Source organism: Leopardus geoffroyi, chromosome D1 (genome assembly GCF_018350155.1).
Source record: "Leopardus geoffroyi isolate Oge1 chromosome D1, O.geoffroyi_Oge1_pat1.0, whole genome shotgun sequence".
NCBI classification, from domain to species: domain Eukaryota; kingdom Metazoa; phylum Chordata; class Mammalia; order Carnivora; family Felidae; genus Leopardus; species Leopardus geoffroyi.
The window spans coordinates 18,599,687-18,616,619 of NC_059329.1; the positions used below are offsets into that span (position 1 = coordinate 18,599,687).

A 16,933-nucleotide genomic window follows, 5' to 3' on the forward strand; every position below is an offset into this window, starting at 1 on the left:
GCTTGGACTCAAGGCAGCCCCAAAATTGGAAGCAAGAAGCAGATATGGATAGAGAAAATTCCAGGCGAAAGCCCTCTACTTCTGGCTCTACAAGCAGAAAGGAGATTCCAGATGCTTAGGAGGAATGGAGAAACTGGTCCGTTTTTCTTTTTCTTCTTCTCTGTTCTGTTGTGCCCAAGTCCCAGACAACCCTGAGGTGCTGGAGGCAATGACAGCAATGGCGCCCGCAGGTACCTCAAACTCTCTTCCTTCTGGGTTCCTCTGTCTTTTCTCTCCTTTCCCCCTCTGCCTCGTCTCCCCAGATCTCTTTTGAATCCAACTCAGGAAGACAAAAAGCTTGTCATGGATCAAAATCTTTACACGAGTAACTGCTCAGGCCTGTGCTTGGAGCCTCAGTTCGGGAAGCTCTGTGTCAACTATAAGGACATAGGGTGTGTGTAGGAGTAAAGGTGCTTCCAGTTGCCTTGGGCTTAGGCATGGATTGATACTTAGACAAAGGGGCTTTAGAAAGGGGGTTTTGTTCCCTCTGAAGTATTTACCTAAAATTCCTTAATCCATGAAAGCATTTTCATGTGAATCCTTTTTCCATTTATTCCTTCACGGAAGTGGCACACTTTCAAAGCATGAGTGATGATTACAAGTCACTGGGGGCAAATATTCTAGTATCGGCTCAGGCTCATTGAAAAATACAAGAACATTGTCGTGCCCTTCGACCACAGCAGAGGGTATCTTTTTATATGTAGATATCACTTAATTTCAGGATGATAACTGATGTATCGTCATGAATTTACCATCCACTCACTGAGAACCAACTATGTACAAAGCACTGTTCAGACTTTGAGAAACAGATTTTGACTTTTAAAAGGGGATTTATTTGCACAGGTACATCCTGAAATAGCAAAGCGTTACTGGTCTGCTCTTCTAGAATCCTGGTTGAAGCTTTGGACATTAAACACGTAATGCATTGACATTAAATTTACAGGTATACAGACTTACAGGAAAATCTGTCGTCCCTACGTAAAAGGGCAAGTTAGGTCTAGCAGAGAGTCGCCACCCCTGATGGTCCACCCCCCCCAGAATCAACAACCCCCTTTGCAGTCAGGCACAGGCCCCACCTGAGACCCCGTGAATGGCCACATATGTGGGTGTGACCATGGCCACCAATGAGGAGGACCTTGAGAGGGTGAGGAGGCCAAGTTTCCCCTAGGAAAAGCAGAGCTTCCCAGATTGATCCTGGACTTAAAGACAAGACAGTTCTCTCTGGAGTACAGGGGCACCTGAATCCACCTCCCTCCCCTCTCACCAACACTACCCAATGGCCCCAGAGTTCACAACTCCCTTGGAAAAGTCGCTTGGGGCACCTGATTGGCTCAGTCGGTTAAGCATCCGACTTCAGCTCAGGTCATGATCTCACAGTTTGTGGGTTTGAGCCCCACGTCGGGTTCTGTGCTGACAGCTCAGAGCCTGCTTCAGATCCTCTGTCTCCCTCTCTCTCTGCCCCTCCCCTGCTCACACTCTCTCCTTCAAAACTAAATTAAAAAAAAAAAAAAATTAAAAAAAAAAATCAGCTGGGTGGGACCACCTCATGGCAGTAATTCCCTGCCTGGGACGGTGGTCCAGCCTTCTATCTACTATCCCTCTTCAGACAAGCTTCCTTGTCAGCCTGATCAATCCCAGGGCCTCGTCTAGGGTGCCATGATGACTTGCGTGTATCCACGTGAGCCAGAAGGGGATCACCGGACTTGTCCTCAGCTCCGCATTACCCCTACCCCATGTTTCTCCGTAGATCACCATTGCAAAGTGACATTCAGGGTCCCCTGTCGGAAACGGGACTGGCCAGGAGGTAGGATAGGGATAGAGGGATAGAGTTTCACCTTTGAAGCCATTGAAGCCAGAGAGAATGTGAAGTCTTTTCCATGCCCGAGCATCAGGCTGATAGGGTGCCGGAACATTTGGTGTGTCCCACACAGCGAGTCTGTAAGGCCTGAGCTTCCTGGTTTCTAAATGCAGTCATGTTGATCTGCACTGTTGCCTTGGTAGAGTTCCCAATCCTGACGAGGCTTCCGAGTTACCCAGCAGCTTGTTATAGATTCCAGACAGGCTGGTTCCTTGGGTCTGTGAGGTGGGGCCCAGCAATTTTTTTTTTTTTTTTTTTTTTTAAACAACCCACAGGGGTGATTCTGAGGCAGCATGAGCTGGCATTTGGAAACGATTGGTGTACATGATTGCCTCTGGACAAATTAAGATACGAACCGATTTGGCCTTTCTGAATCTTAGATGGTGACTGTGGCATTTAGACTACCCCGAGGGGTTCTGGGATCCCCAAGCATCCAGTTTACCATGGCCGTTGTACTGAAGTTTTGCCCGAACTCTGTTTCTGCACATCTCTAACTTGCCTCCAGGACAGAAAGTGCTGACGGGAGCAAAGCAGAGGTAAGTAATGTGGAAAAGCTCTTAAGCACGGAGAGATGCTTGAGCAAACTGGCCTTCTCCTAAACAGTTCTCAACAGCCCTTTAAAAATGCAACAGAGCCAACTGTAGTTTTAATCATATTCTGCTTGCCTGCTGGCTCCCCACTCTCCCGGACGCCTTCCTCTGGAGGTCACTGAGAACATAAAGTTCCCAAGATGCTGGGCACAGGCCAAGTGGAAGGTCTTCATGGAATTTTCTGTTTGTTTTTCACGTGGCAAGGTTACAAACTAAGACAAAGTCTCCAATCAGAAGATAATAGAGTAGCCATTGTCACTAATCCCTTCACAGGGCCAAAGTCTGGAATCCATGGCTGTGCTCGCTCAAGTCCTCTAGAGCTGAGGTCACACGATAGCAGAAAAAGGGAAACAAATGAGGTGGCTGTCAGTAGGGGACCGGGGACAGGAGTTCTGATATGGCCGCACGATGGAAAATTATGCAGCCCTAACAAAAGAATGAGAAAGTGTTTATGCCCTGATTTGGAAAACTCTTTGTAAGTGTAATGTTAATTGAAACAAATAAATGCAAAAACGCAGAAGCAAGGAGATGACATATGTATGCATTTGCTTATATCTGATTATATGTGCATTTCTGGGAGGACATGTTTAAAAAATACCATTGTTTGCCTCTGGGGAGAACTAAGTGTGGCAGACGGGGAGGGGAGGGTTCGCACGTACTCTTTTTTTTTTTTTAATTCAAGCATAATTAAGATACAGCGTTACATTAGCTTCAGGTGTACAATATAGTGATTCAACAATTCTATGCATTTCTTGGTGCTCATAGAGGATCCGAAGCAGGCTCCACCCTGACAGTGGTGAGTCCCAGTGTGGGTCTTGAGCTCACGAGCTGTAAGATAATGACCCGAGCCCAAGTCGGGCACTCAACGGACTGAGCCACCCAGGAGCCCCAGGATAAGTGTACTCTTAATCCCTTCATCTTCCTGCCCACCTCCCCTCTGGCAGCCACCAGTTTGTTCTCTGTATTTAAGAGTCTGGTTTTCGCTTGTCCCTTTTTTTTTTTTTTTAATTTAATTTTTTATTTGTTCCTTTGGTTTCTTCCACATAGGAGGGAAAACAACTCTTAAGGATCTCTATTGATTGCGGGAACAGGTAATCTGAATGAAGCTACATGTAAAGGTATTTATATTTAGTTTTGGTTCGATTTCACTTTTTTTTTTTTTTTTTTTTTTGCCACAAATTCGCCTCTCTAATCATGTTTTGCTCACCCTAATTTTAGACCAAGCCTGAGTTATATGAACACACACCAGCTGGACAGTGGGAGGAAACAGCTAAGAAGCCAGTCTGGGAAAGAACATTTGCCTTGGGTGACTGATGTGCAAATAATAAAGAGTGGCTATGGTTTGCAGCCCAGTTGTCTCCAGAAGGTGACAGCATTAAGGTCACGATCCACTAGTGGCGTGCCCTGGAATTTGCATACTCTTACTAAGAGTCAAAGAGTCTGAGTCAATCTAAAATTATGGCAGCTGATTGCAAAAATGGCCCCAGTTACGCTGCCCCATGCAGTCACGTGCTTACTCTATGAACTGTAACTCTTCCTTTCAAGTAATAGAACCTATTTCCTCCCTTCTTGACCCTGGACTGGCCTTTTGACTAGTTTGGGTCATCAAAATGAAGGAAAAGTAGTATTGTGCCACACGCAAGCCTAGGCATCAGGAGACCTCCGACACTTCACTCCGTCTCTTGGAGGACTGCCACGGACGTGAGCCCGAACCTGGCCTAGCGGCTGGGGTGACGGCCCTGAGCTGGAGCTCCAGGTGTGCAGGAAGGCCCAGCCAAGATCAGCAGAGCCAATCTGCCAACTGAGGGTAGACACGTGAGGATTAACCTGGGATCAAAGCTGTCCATCTGACTCCTACCCTCATGGGTTGAATACAAGCCACTTGTTTTAAGCCACTGAGTTTTCTGGTTGTTTCTTACATAGCCTTACTGGGACAGCAGATGACTGGCACAGAACTTCTTTGCTGTCCTGGCTTTGCTTCCTTTCCATCTCTAGTAGGCTACCGTTACTTTTATGATTGGAAAGGATAGGATAAAATAGGCAGAGAGGGAAAGGATAGAACCTGAGATCCCTGGGTGGGGGAAAACACCTATTTTGGAACAACGCCAGGAGCCTCAGACTACAGCAAACCCCCCTCGGGTTTACGGTTCCCCTTAAGAATGTAACAGACACCGCCTACTCCCCCTCAGGTTCCCCTCGGGAATTTGACAATCAAAATACCTGACTAAAAAAAGTAAACCATAAAACTTACGGTACATGAGGGACAGTAGGACCAGTCTGACTCCTCACACAATGGAAACGAGCCAATCAGGATTGGACAACCCAGTACCCAGAGCCATCCAGCCAATAAGGGTCGAGCCTGGCAAGAAACGAGGGGGAAGTGAAGGCGGACAAGAACCTTATGAAACAAGGACCCTTGCCTATAATCTGTAGGTATTCACCATCGAATGCCCCCTCTCTGTAAAGAGAGCTTTCCTACTATTCTTACTTCCTAATCTTATACTCTAATAAATTTTTGCCAGCTGCTCCTTGTGTCCACCTCTTCACTCTTCAAGGAGGTGAGACAACAAATCCAGGGTATTGAGGTACAAAACGTCCTGCCTTGCTTTCTTATTACCCGCTCCTCAGTCTCCATGAAATTCACCTCATTAAAGAGCGACCATCAGGTGTCAGACCTTTAATGCACAGTCAGTCCCTGACCTCAAGGCGTGGACAGTCAGGTTGATGAGGTTTTGGGGTGATGGTGGGGTTCGTGGGGTCTGGAGCCGACAGCCAAGAAAGAGTTCTTGAAGATGTCTTCAGTGTAGAAAGGTGATTTTCCTAAAGCTCGGGGCCAGGACCCCTGGGCAAAAAAGAGCTGCCTCAGGACCCTGAAGAGACACTGGTTATATTCTTGGGAGCTGGGGGAGGTAAAGTCAAGGGGAAGTTGCCCACGAGATTTTCATATGCTAAAGAAGACTCACAGATTACGGGAGGTTTAGCTATTGTCAAGCCAAGGTTGTTTTTCCCTCTAGCCAATCATTAGCATTAAGACAGTAGGGAGTCCCGGAGACACGTTTTGCTCTGCCTGCCTCACTTATTTGCCAACCGGCCGCAGGTTATAAGGAAATTTAATTTTATCTGCCATTTCCTTCTGCCTTTGTTTCCCACATCAGGGTGGGGAAGCCGACCGGAGTGAAGTATGCACTGATTATCCTGATCACACAGGAGAGGTACACTAGCCCAGCCTGGAGGTTCGGCAAAGTTTCCTGGCAATGACCTCTGAACTGTCTCAAAGGATAAATAAACGTTTGTCAGTGAAAGAATGTACAAGGCATTTCCAGGCAAAGAGCACAACGCAGGGAGAGGTAAGGGGGCAGGCACTTTTCACCCATTTTGAAACCCTTCTGGTTTTCTAACCTCCACCCCTCCCCTCACCCCTGCTTCTTTTTCTTCCCGTTTCCCCCAATTTTAGTTTATGGTTCAGTCTCCTAGAGCCTTGCTACTCAAAGTGGGGCCAGCAGAACAGCAGCGGTGACATCACCTGGGGGCTATTTAGAAATGCAGATTCTCGAGTTCCACCCCAAACATGCAACCGAATGTTCATTTCAACAAGATCCCCCTCGGTGGTTCAGAGGCAGATTAAAGTTTGCAAAGTGTTTCTTTCACTATAACACTCGCATTAGGGGGGAAGCTAACAACTTGCCCTGTAACTTCAGCCATAGAACCTTTTATGGGTAAGTTTTGCAGAAGGGAGGTTCACCAGCAGTCGGTATATTACTTGTACCGACTACCCTTTTATTTTTTATTTTTTTTTATTTTTTTTTCAACGTTTATTTATTTTGGGGACAGAGAGAGACAGAGCATGAACGGGGGAGGAGCAGAGAGAGAGGGAGACACAGAATCGGAAACAGGCTCCAGGCTCTGAGCCATCAGCCCAGAGCCCGACGCGGGGCTCGAACTCACGGATCGCGAGATCGTGACCTGGCTGAAGTCGGACGCTTAACCGACTGCGCCACCCAGGCGCCCCCCAACTACCCTTTTAGACTGTCTTCAAATACAGCTATTTTTCTTGAAGGCATGTTTTTTATTTTTATTTTTTTTTAACGTTTATTTATTTTTGGGACAGAGAGAGACAGAGCATGAACAGGGGAGGGTCAGAGAGAGAGGGAGACACAGAATCCGAAACAGGCTCCAGGCTCTGAGCCGTCAGCACAGAGCCCGACGCGGGGCTCGAACTCACAGACTCACAGACCGCGAGTTCGTGACCTGAGCAGAAGTCGGACGCTTAACCGACTGAGCCACCCAGGCGCCCCTCTTGAAGGCATGTTTTATCTCCCTAATTAAATGGTAACCAAGAACTTCATTTCCTCGATGCACCACTCTTGAGTGCCTCGGGCAGAAAGGAAATGCCAAGATGACGGACAGACAGGCTCTTCCCTGTAGGAGTCTGCAGTCTAGTAAGAAGAGAAGTTCACTGTGAACAGCAACTCACATCCTCAAGCCTCACTCGGCTCCCTGCGGAGGAAGATCCCTGGACCCATTTCTTGACGGCACTGAGCCTCAGTTTTCTCATCTGCAAAATGGGGATAACACTTAAGTTGCAAGTTCACTGCAGGGATTAGAGATCATGTGTGTTCAGCACAGACCTGGCAGAGAGTCGGTATTCCACAAACAGGTGGCGTGAAAGAGAGATAAACACATACGCTGACGATGCAGAAAAGGGAGAGGTTACGTTTCATTGAGGGAATCAGAACAGGCCTTGCAAAAGAACGAGTACAGGTAAGCATGAGACAGGCTAGTAGAGTTTTTGTAGGTGAAAGAACTTAAGTAAGCAAACTCGTTCTCATAGAGATTACATAAGGAGACCAAGAACTCATCTCATTTCCGCCCCCGCCCCCCGCCCCTGACTTGTGAATTTATTGGTAGGTATAGCCATTTATTTTTTTTATTTTATTTTTATTTTTTAACGTTTTATTTATTTTTGAGACAGGGAGAGACAGAGCATGAACAGGGGAGGGTCAGAGAGAGGGAGACACAGAATCCGAAACAGGCTCCAGGCTCCGAGGGGCCAGCACAGAGCCCGACGCGGGGCTCGAACTCACAGACCGCGAGATCATGACCTGAGCCGAAGTCGGCCGCTCAACCGACTGAGCCACCCAGGCGCCCCATATTGCCATTTAAAAGGTAAAACGACTAGAGCCCTTTAAAAAATATTTATGCAGTTTATGCATTAACAAGTCGCCTTTACCGTAAAGATGAAAATGATGGGAAAGAAGATCTCCCAGAAAATCTGGGCCATATGGTTCCTTCACATCGTGGTTGTGCACTCAGATTCAGCCGTTGTGTTGACTGCCTGCTGCCCAGACAGAGCGGGGTGAAGTCAGGACAGAGCCCTGCTTCAGCATGAATGCCTCTGCCTTCTCGAGCTAACACACTCCCTCCGCCACTTAAGAATGCACAGAGCATTTGCCAGGTCGGGAATGCCTGGCTATGACAGCACCATTTGCAAAGTAAAGAGTCTATTTATGAAGATAATGGCAATACCCAGGCCAAGCCCACCGTGGGAGAACCTTGGCTCCTAATTAGCAAGAGCAGTGCATTTTAATGAGGACGCCTCTGGTAGGCAGTTGGCTCCTGCCTTGACTGCCAATGAATCTGGGGCAGAGTGAGCTTGTTGGCAGAGAGAACACAGAGCAGGTGAGGAGAACAAAACAGAGAGATGCGCTCATCTCTTGGAAACTTTAATCCCCAGAATTATTTGATTTCCCCATTATGCTGGCTGTCGTCCCAAAGGCTGTTTCTCTGGGAGCAAATAGCTCTTAGAAGAAGCTGTGGATTTTGGGTGAACTGAGGTAAGCAGATACATCATTTTGAACAACCCTGGAACTATGGTGGGGAGCAGAGGCCTGAGAGGGTTGGAGGCCCAGAAACGTGGGCACTTGGTACCTGGAAGGCAATGAAGCCATGCCAAGAGGCCCGTGGAGAAGCCCGAATCCTTTGTCTTCTTCCGATTGGGCCAGAAAGCCACAACGGCCCTGGCCTCCGTCAACCCCATGGAGGCGATCTGATACCTTCAACAGTTATCTAAGGCAGGATGTCAAAGTTCTGCTGAGCGCTCACGGCATGCTGCTTGCTGATGGGCGCCGTTAAGAAAGCAGAACTCCTCCAGCACCTACCCGAGTCGTTTCTGGATTCTGTCTCAAGGAGCGTGATCTCCCCACTGAAAGGGCAAGGGACTATTCATAGATGGGGACCGGTGATCTGAGATGCATGAAGGAACCGGGGGACCGCCCTAACGCTTTAAACGTCAGGTCCTGAGCCCTTGCAGCTTAGACTGAGCATGAGTAAGTTGGTGGGTCCCTCACCGGTTACCTCCGAGGCACCAGAGAGGCCCGTGGGTTTGACCATGAGCCCCAGCAAGATAAACCACGGGATTTTCAAAAGAGTGTTTGCGAGCAACTTGAAGAGGAAGGAGCGATCTTTAGGAACAGGCGTTAAGACCACTATGAGAAAAAGTCATGTAGAGACTGCTAACCATCCCCCAATATCTTTTCTTAGCTTTTTCCACAGGAAGGGCCATTTCAGCAGAGTAAATGGCTGCTGTATTCGTTTCCTACTGCTGCCATAACAAATGACCAAGACTTTAGTGACCTAAATCAACACGAATTTAATATTTTATAGTTCTGGAGGCCAGAGGTCTAAAATGCATGAGCAGGACTGCATTTCTCTGGGGGCTCTAAGAGACCATCTTTTTCCATGCCTTTTCTAGCTTCTAGAAGCCGCCTGCTTTCTTTGACTTGTGGCCTCGTCCTTCATCTTCAAAGCCACCAGCACAGTCTCAAACGTCTCTCTGTCTCTCTTTGATCCTCTGCCTTCTAACTCTCCTGTCTCCCCTTTACAACCCTTGTTATTACATTGGATTCCTGTAGATAATCAAGGATCATCTCACATTTTGAGAGCCTTTACTTAATCACGTGTGCAAAGTCCCTTTGCTACATCAGGTAATCTATAGGACCTAGAGATTAGGACATGAGTGTCTTGGCTGGTGGCTGGGGGTGGGGGAGAGCAGGGTAGGGATCATAGGGATTATTCAGCCTACTTGAGCTACCTGAAATAGAAATGAATTATCCAGCCCTGTGACCAAGTCCTGGCGATGCATATGAGCAAAAGTGAGGTGTGTCCTTTTTGAGTCATGCCCTAAACCGAAGACGCATGGTATTTGCTAAAATGTCGATAAGGAAGTCCTTTGACACCATGCAGATGAGGGCAGTACCTGGAAGTGTTTCAGAAACAAGAGCCTATGTCCCTGATAATTTCTTGGAGCAAAGCCAGCCTACCAGCTTGGACTTTCACACGAGAGAAACATAAACTGCTATCTTGTTACAGCGCTGCAGACAGAACTCCGTGCTACTTAATGCATTATACTAGTAGGCCTCGGAACTATACTTGACGAAGTGTTTCGGAACTCGAGCCGCGTTTAACAAGGTCTCCTTTGATATCCGTGCGCTCAAGATGGAGAAATATGGGTTAAAGCCAACAACTAGGTGGGTTTATAACTGCTTGAGGAACCATAAGGGTACAGATTAATGGGTTGGTATTAATCTCTACACAGAGCTTTTAATAATATGGCCTTGTTACAGTCCTTGCTCTGGACAGTCCAGACTATAGCTGAGATGTTTAATTTTCTTACAGGGGCCTCTTGGAGAGGGCTACAGATATAGGATGGTATTTCAGGGATCACAACACACTGGTGAAGGGACTTAAGACTATGAGCAAGAGTTGAAAAAGCAGCAATAAAGATAGGAGCAGGGCCTTCAGACTGAGCATTTGTTAGGTATAAGGTACGATGCTAAGTGACGTGGGATAGAAAAGACGAGAAGGACACATTTCCTCGCCCTCTTCTGATGGGGGAGATGAGGCATTTATATAAATGTATGCAAGGTATCACCAAAGCCTCAGCTTGCACCAGAGCCTACAGCATGGGGGTTCCTTTGTCAGTTTCTATTTTGTTTACGTTTTGTCAGCGGTAGCCGAAGGTCCTTTTGTCCACCCCTGGTAGATGATGACTCATCAGAAAGTGTTGGAAATACTATTTTACCCTGGCAAAAAATCAACTTGTGTCTCCAGGAATTGGGTCCTCCCCAACCCCACAGGGAAGGCAAAGAAGTGTTGGGTGTTGCTAAGGACTCTACAGACTTTCCACTCCATCTATCAACCATCGAACTCTTTCGGGGAACCACTGAGCCCTTTTATGGTTAAAAAAATAAAAGTGAATGAGAAGAATAAGGGCTTTGGAGAACGAGGAGAAAAAAGGGAATGAGGAGGAGATATGGAAAGGGGCCCTGAGTCTAGAGGGCATCTACTCCTGAGACTGGACCCACGTGGACATGGTCCCCAAAGTGCTAGGGGCCGTGGACCCCAAGAAGAAGCGTGGTGGGGGTTAATGCACGAGTGTCCTAAGCGGGTCCAGGACCGCAGCCTAGGTCTCCATCAAGGCAGGAGGGGATGCCGATCTTGCCTGTGCTTCAAGTCCTTGCCTCCAAATCCCCTGCCCAGAGGCCCCCAGGACCCTCATGAATGCTAGAGAGCCACCATAATTGTTCTCTGGGGCTGACCTGGGGGGTGTTGGTGCACTCTGAGCTGGGGATGCCAGCATCACCAGTGATGAGAGCACAGGAATACCTTGGGTTCCCAGTAGCAGGGGCACTTTCAGCAGCTTGGAAAGACCACCACACCTGGATAAGCTGAAATGCCCTTTGTATCCCATTATGGACAGGTTCTGGATGTCTGCTTTCTTTCTCTTTCCATGTACGATTCTTTAAAAAAAAATTTTTTTTAACGTTTATTTATTTTTGAGATAGAGAGAGACAGAGCATGAATGGGGGAGGGTCAGAGAGAGGGAGACACAGAATCCGAAACAGGCTCCAGGCTCTGAGCTGTCAGCACAGAGCCCGACGCGGGGCTCGAACTCACAGACCGCGAGATCATGACCTGAGCCGAAGTCGGCCGCTCAACCGACTGAGCCACCCAGGCGCCCCCCATGTACGATTCTTAAGAAGGTTCAGGACAGTTTCACTTTATAGGCCAGTTGAACAACAATGTCATTGTCCCCTAGCCCTTCCTGCCCTCGAGAACCAGTCCAAGATCCTCTCCCTGCCCCGGGGACCCCTCACCGCCTTCGGGTCTCCTGGATATTGTTTCTCTATCCCATGGTAAGCGTGGGTTGCCGCCTGTTAGGGAAGACAGGTAACTAAACAATGCTATATACTGATTCGGTTTAGGATAAATGCCAATTAGAGACCATCAAAAAGTACTTCACAGGCAGAAAGAGTATTGACCCCCTCTTGGTCCCCAGCTCATGCAGGGTGTTCATTTGTCTAGGTGATAGAGCCCTGGGGATGGGTGATAAAATGGGGCATGATCTCCTCCTGGCAACGACAACTCAGAGACCCCTGCCAGAAATCTGGGCCGAGCCTGCAAGTTGCTTAGGAACGAGAGCTCACCAGCAGAGTTAGGAAAATGATCACGTCTTCGGGGGGAAAAAAAAAATAAAATAAGAAAAAATAAAAATACATTTTTTCCCCCAACGAATTGTGATGACATTTTCCCAATCTACAAGCTTTCTGCTGAATCCTGCTGGTGTTCCACAAACATCACTGTAATAGCTCCCATTAATTGGATGCTTGCTGTGTTTCAGAAGCTTTCCATACCTACAGCACATTAGGTGGACAGTATCATTGCCTCAGAGAAGGGAAGAAGGCAAGCTGAGAGCCCTCACGTGATGTGTGCACTGTCCTTGGGGTGAAGGTGTGAGGCTGGGACTTGAACCCCCGATTTGTCTGGTCCCAAAGCATGGGTTCTTTCCATGATGCTTCCCCAGGAACACGGTAATAACCGCAAAGAGCAAGTTTCGATCACAGGAATTACTTTCCACTTTCCACATCGCTCAGTGCATCGCCGTCCATCTGATCATTTTTTACCTCCTTCTGCACTACACGTTGTAATGGCTGAGAGAAGTTTTATCACAGGCAGCTGGCTTCGGCTGGTTTGCATGCTCACAAAGAGAGAACGAGCTGCAAAGATCCCAAGGGCATACATCTACCTTTGCTCATCCGGGACTTCTTGTGAAAACCTACCCTTCCCACACAGCTGCAGCTGCTTTGAATGAATGGGAGTTCATCTGGGGGGAAATGGTCTATTGCTCTGGGGAATTGCTGTCCTCCCCAGAGGCTGGAGGGCATGTGCAGATTGCTAGGAACACCTTGATCTACCTGGGCGCGTGGGGTGTTTGTACACTCAGCAAAGGCCAGCAAAGGAATGAAGGGTCCCAGGTCTTCTATAAATGCCCATGTTCTCTTTCTCAAAGGAGTGAATGAGGTTCACTAGTTAATCCACTGCCTTTTTTTTTTAATGTTTATTTATTTGGGGGGGGGGAGGCAGAGAGAAGGGGCGACACAGAACCCAAAGCAGGCTCCAGGCTCTGAGCTGTCAGCACAGAGCCAGACGCAGGGCTCGAACCCACAAACCACGAGATCATGACCTGAGCTGAAGTCAGACACTTGACCGAGCCACCCAGGTGCCTCAAGTCTTGCATACACTAGACAAGTCAAATATCGGATGTGTTAAAGAATGAATACTACTTAGCATATAACATTTGGGGCGAACCAAAGACAGGCTCCAGCCTCTCTTACCACCTGAACCGAAACCCAAAGTACCAAAATAAGATAGGTAGTCAGAAAATTGGGTCATTAAAAAAAAACAAAAACTGGCTCCTTTGAGCATCACTACAATATGGTTAATATTCTGACTTTTCTCCCTGCCTCAGTTTACTTAAATGACAGATGAAGAGTGTGGATTAGATGATCACTAAGTTTCCTAGCACTTGGGTTTTATAATGTAAAATATCAAGGGCACCTGGGTGGGTCCGTCAGTTAAGCATCCGACTCTTGATCTCGGCTCAGGGCTCAATCTCACCATTCGTGAGTTCGAGCCCCACATGGGGCTCTGCGCTATAAGCACAGAGCCTGCTTGGGATCCTTTCTCTCCCTCTCTCTCTGCTTCTCCCCAGCTCACTTACTCTCTCTCAAAAATAAATGAATAAACTTAAAAAAAAAAAAGAAATATTATTTTTAGGAGAAGTAAATGAAACTGAATTTTTCTCCCAGAAAAGTTGTTTTTTTCCCCATGAGCTAAGACAATTTAGGGAATTGGATCTGAACTACTTCTCTTTCAAATTTCTTATTTTCTTTTTTTCTTTTTTTTTTGGAAGTAAACTGACAGAAATGATGATTTCAAAAGCTAGAATAAAAATTCAGTCATTTCACAAAATTAGAGCCTCATTCTGAGTGACACATTAATAATGGAACAAGTGTACTGAGCAAATCGCATTAACTTTGTCACTTCGTAACAATAGGACACCAAAGGGGTGATTAAATTTATCTCCCTGACACAAGTGATAACTCCATACCAAATGCAGTGTTATACTGTGTAGGAAATGGCATCTTTCCCCTTCCTGTTCTAAAATGTTAGATAATGACACATAAAAAGTAATTAATAGATTCCTAGTCTGGGGCTTATGGAGCAGGTCGAATTAAACTGTTTCTTTTTTTTTAATTAATGTTTATTTTTAACAGAGTAATAAATGCACATAGTAAAAAGAAAAAAAAAAGTCAAATGGTACTGAATGGAAAGAAGGAAAGGCAGCTGCCTCCCGCCTGCCTGCCTCGTGTCCACAGCCCCACTCCTCGGATCCATCTACTTTCAAATGATAAGCTATTTCTTCTAGGATTTATTGCTGTGTTTATAAAGAATTTCCTTATACTATTACATCTTGGTTCCCCAATTTTAGTTAATATCTATCCTTCTGTTTTAGAAGGTGAGGAGTTCATGCTCCTACACTCCTCTCTTTTCACCTCTTGCATTATTTTTCATCTCAATCTTTATTCGTTTGTGTTCAGTACTTACATCATTATCACTACGTAAATAACACTCATTACTATTCATGATAGGATACTCGTAGAATACTACTAGGAATTAAGAATAGTATACTATCATTGCCTCCTTTGTTGTACAACTTTTTGTGTTTTTTTCTAGAGTTGATAATTGTTTTCTTTTTTTTATTTTGAGAGAGAGCACGCAAGCTTGTGCTCAAATATACTATTAGTAGCCTACTTACAATTTGAGAGCAGAGAGAGGGGGAGGGAAAGAATCCCAAGCAGGCTCCACCTTGTCAGCGCGGAGCCCAGCGTGGGGTCCAAACTCACAGATGGCGAGATCATGACCTGAGCCAAAATCAAGAGTCTGAAGCTTAACTGACTGAGCCACCCAGGCGCCCCTCTTTTGGTTATTTAATTTGCTTAGAATTTTTTTTAATCCATGCTGCAAGTTATCGGTAATAATAGATTAAGAGCTGAAATCCTATTGACATTCTAGAACCTTGGGCTAAAAGTAATAAGATGAAAAGTAATAAGGATATATAGACAGGGTAGTACGTGAAAGTTCATAAAATCGTTGTGTGACTATAAGATGGGGACCTCGCTTGACCGAAGTCTGAGATAGAGGGTCGTGTTCTTTCACTAATCTCAAACCCCACACGTCAGTAGTAGATTCACTTGTTAAAACACAATCAAAGGCTCTATTAATTGAAATACACTTTCCGAACAGGAAAGATGGAGGTCCCATTTCATTCACGTTGCATAACGAGTTCCACCAGAGGGTGTACAGAGTTACATTGGACAAGGTCATGAGAATCTGAAAAACATGCCATGTGAGAAATAAAGAGGAAACTGACATTGTTAGCTTGGAAATGACTTCGGGGGAAATTACAGTTGTCTCCAAATACGTGCAAGGCTTTCATGTAGAAAATGAGACTGATACGCAGCTTGACTCCCGGGTCAGATAGACGTAGGGCCAATCGGTGAGTGTCAGGGAGGCAGGTTCAGCTCAACGATGATAGAACTTTCTAACAACCAGATCACTTGTAGACATTTCCCTTGTCCCTCCAGCCTCCGTTCTCGCATTGTTTCTTTGGTCATAGCAGTTTAGACTGGGCCCTTGGCTGTCCGCTGAAGATTATATTTTCTACTCTTGCTTCGTATGGCCCTGCAATTAGGTTCAGATCATTGGGATATAAACAGATATGATGCATGCCACCACTTGCTCATGCCTATTTTATTTTATTTTATTTTATTTTAAGTTTATTTTATTTTATTTTAAAGTTTATTTATTTTGAGAGAGACAGAAACAGTGCGAGTGTGGGAGGGGCAGAGAGAGAGGGAGACAGAGAATCTCAAGCAGGTTCTGCAATCAGTGCAGAGCCTGACACGGGGCTCCAGCTCCCAAAACCATGTGATCATGACCTGAGTCGAAACCAAGAGTCAGACACTTAACTGACTGAGACATCTGGGTGCCCCATTGATGCCTTTAAGAGGAAAGGAGTGTGCCCTCTTCCTCTGTCTCCCTTCCTGTGGTCTGGAATGTGGTCATGATGAGTCTTCTTCAATCTTGTGGGTAAACGTGCAGAGCAAAAACGATGGGAGGAACTTGAGTTCCCAATATCGATACTCAACACCCCTTCCTCAGCCTTGGACCATTTGAATTTTTTTTTAACGTTTATTTACTTTTGAGAGAGAGAGACACAGCATGAACAGGGGAGGGGTGGGGGTGGGGGGGGGGACACAGAATCCGAAGCAGAATCTGAGTTGTCAGCACAGAGCCCGATGGGGGCTTGAACCTGTGAACTGTGAGATCATGACCTGAGCTGAAGTTGGAACTTAGCCAACTGAGCCAGCCAGGTGCCCCTCAGCCTTGGACTATTGGAACTGTTAACTAAGAGAGAAACTTTCCATCTGTAAAATTTCTACCTGGTTAAGCCACATATTTGGATCTATGTTATACTGTTGTACCCTATAGATTAAATAAGAGATACTTTTTTCATGATCCCTTTGGTGAAAGATTATTTTTATTTCTACATCTGTATGTATACATATGCATCAAGATATGTCTGGAGGGATGGGTGTAATAATAGAGATACTTTTTAAGCAGTGGTCTCTAGGGGGTCATCATTGAGTCCTTCTTTTCTCTTATCGCACTGTTTTTTCCAACACTGAGCAATGAACTCAGTTCTGACACTCTTTACCTGGAGTTAGCATCAGATGCCACAGGTCAAGAGCTCGGTCCTATAAGCCTGTCTCCCCTCCAGATGGCAGTTACAAGTCCCGGCTGTCACCTGTGCTTCTGGCTATAGGTCAGAGATTCCCATACCCCTTCCTTAGGATTTGCTAGAGCAGCTCACGGGACTTGAGGCGAAACATTTGCCTATATTTACCAGTTTATTATAAAAGTTATTACAAGGAACAAAGATGAACAGCCAGATGAAAGAGCTGCGTAAGGCAAGATATGGGGGAAAGGGCATGGAGTGTCTGTGCTCTGAGCATGCCAACCTTCCAGAACGTCTACGTATTCA

The 16,933-nt window shown here is 46.2% G+C and overlaps 1 long non-coding RNA gene across 1 annotated transcript; it reads left to right on the top strand.

Annotated features, from left to right (window-relative positions):
* Positions 1-2,177: 2,177 nt before the first annotated feature.
* LOC123602366 lies at positions 2,178-4,340 on the top strand. The gene is made up of 3 exons (XR_006714462.1): positions 2,178-2,433; positions 3,535-3,605; positions 3,706-4,340. It is a non-coding gene; the product is annotated as an uncharacterized LOC123602366 (long non-coding RNA).
* The last annotated feature ends 12,593 nt before the right edge of the window (positions 4,341-16,933 follow it).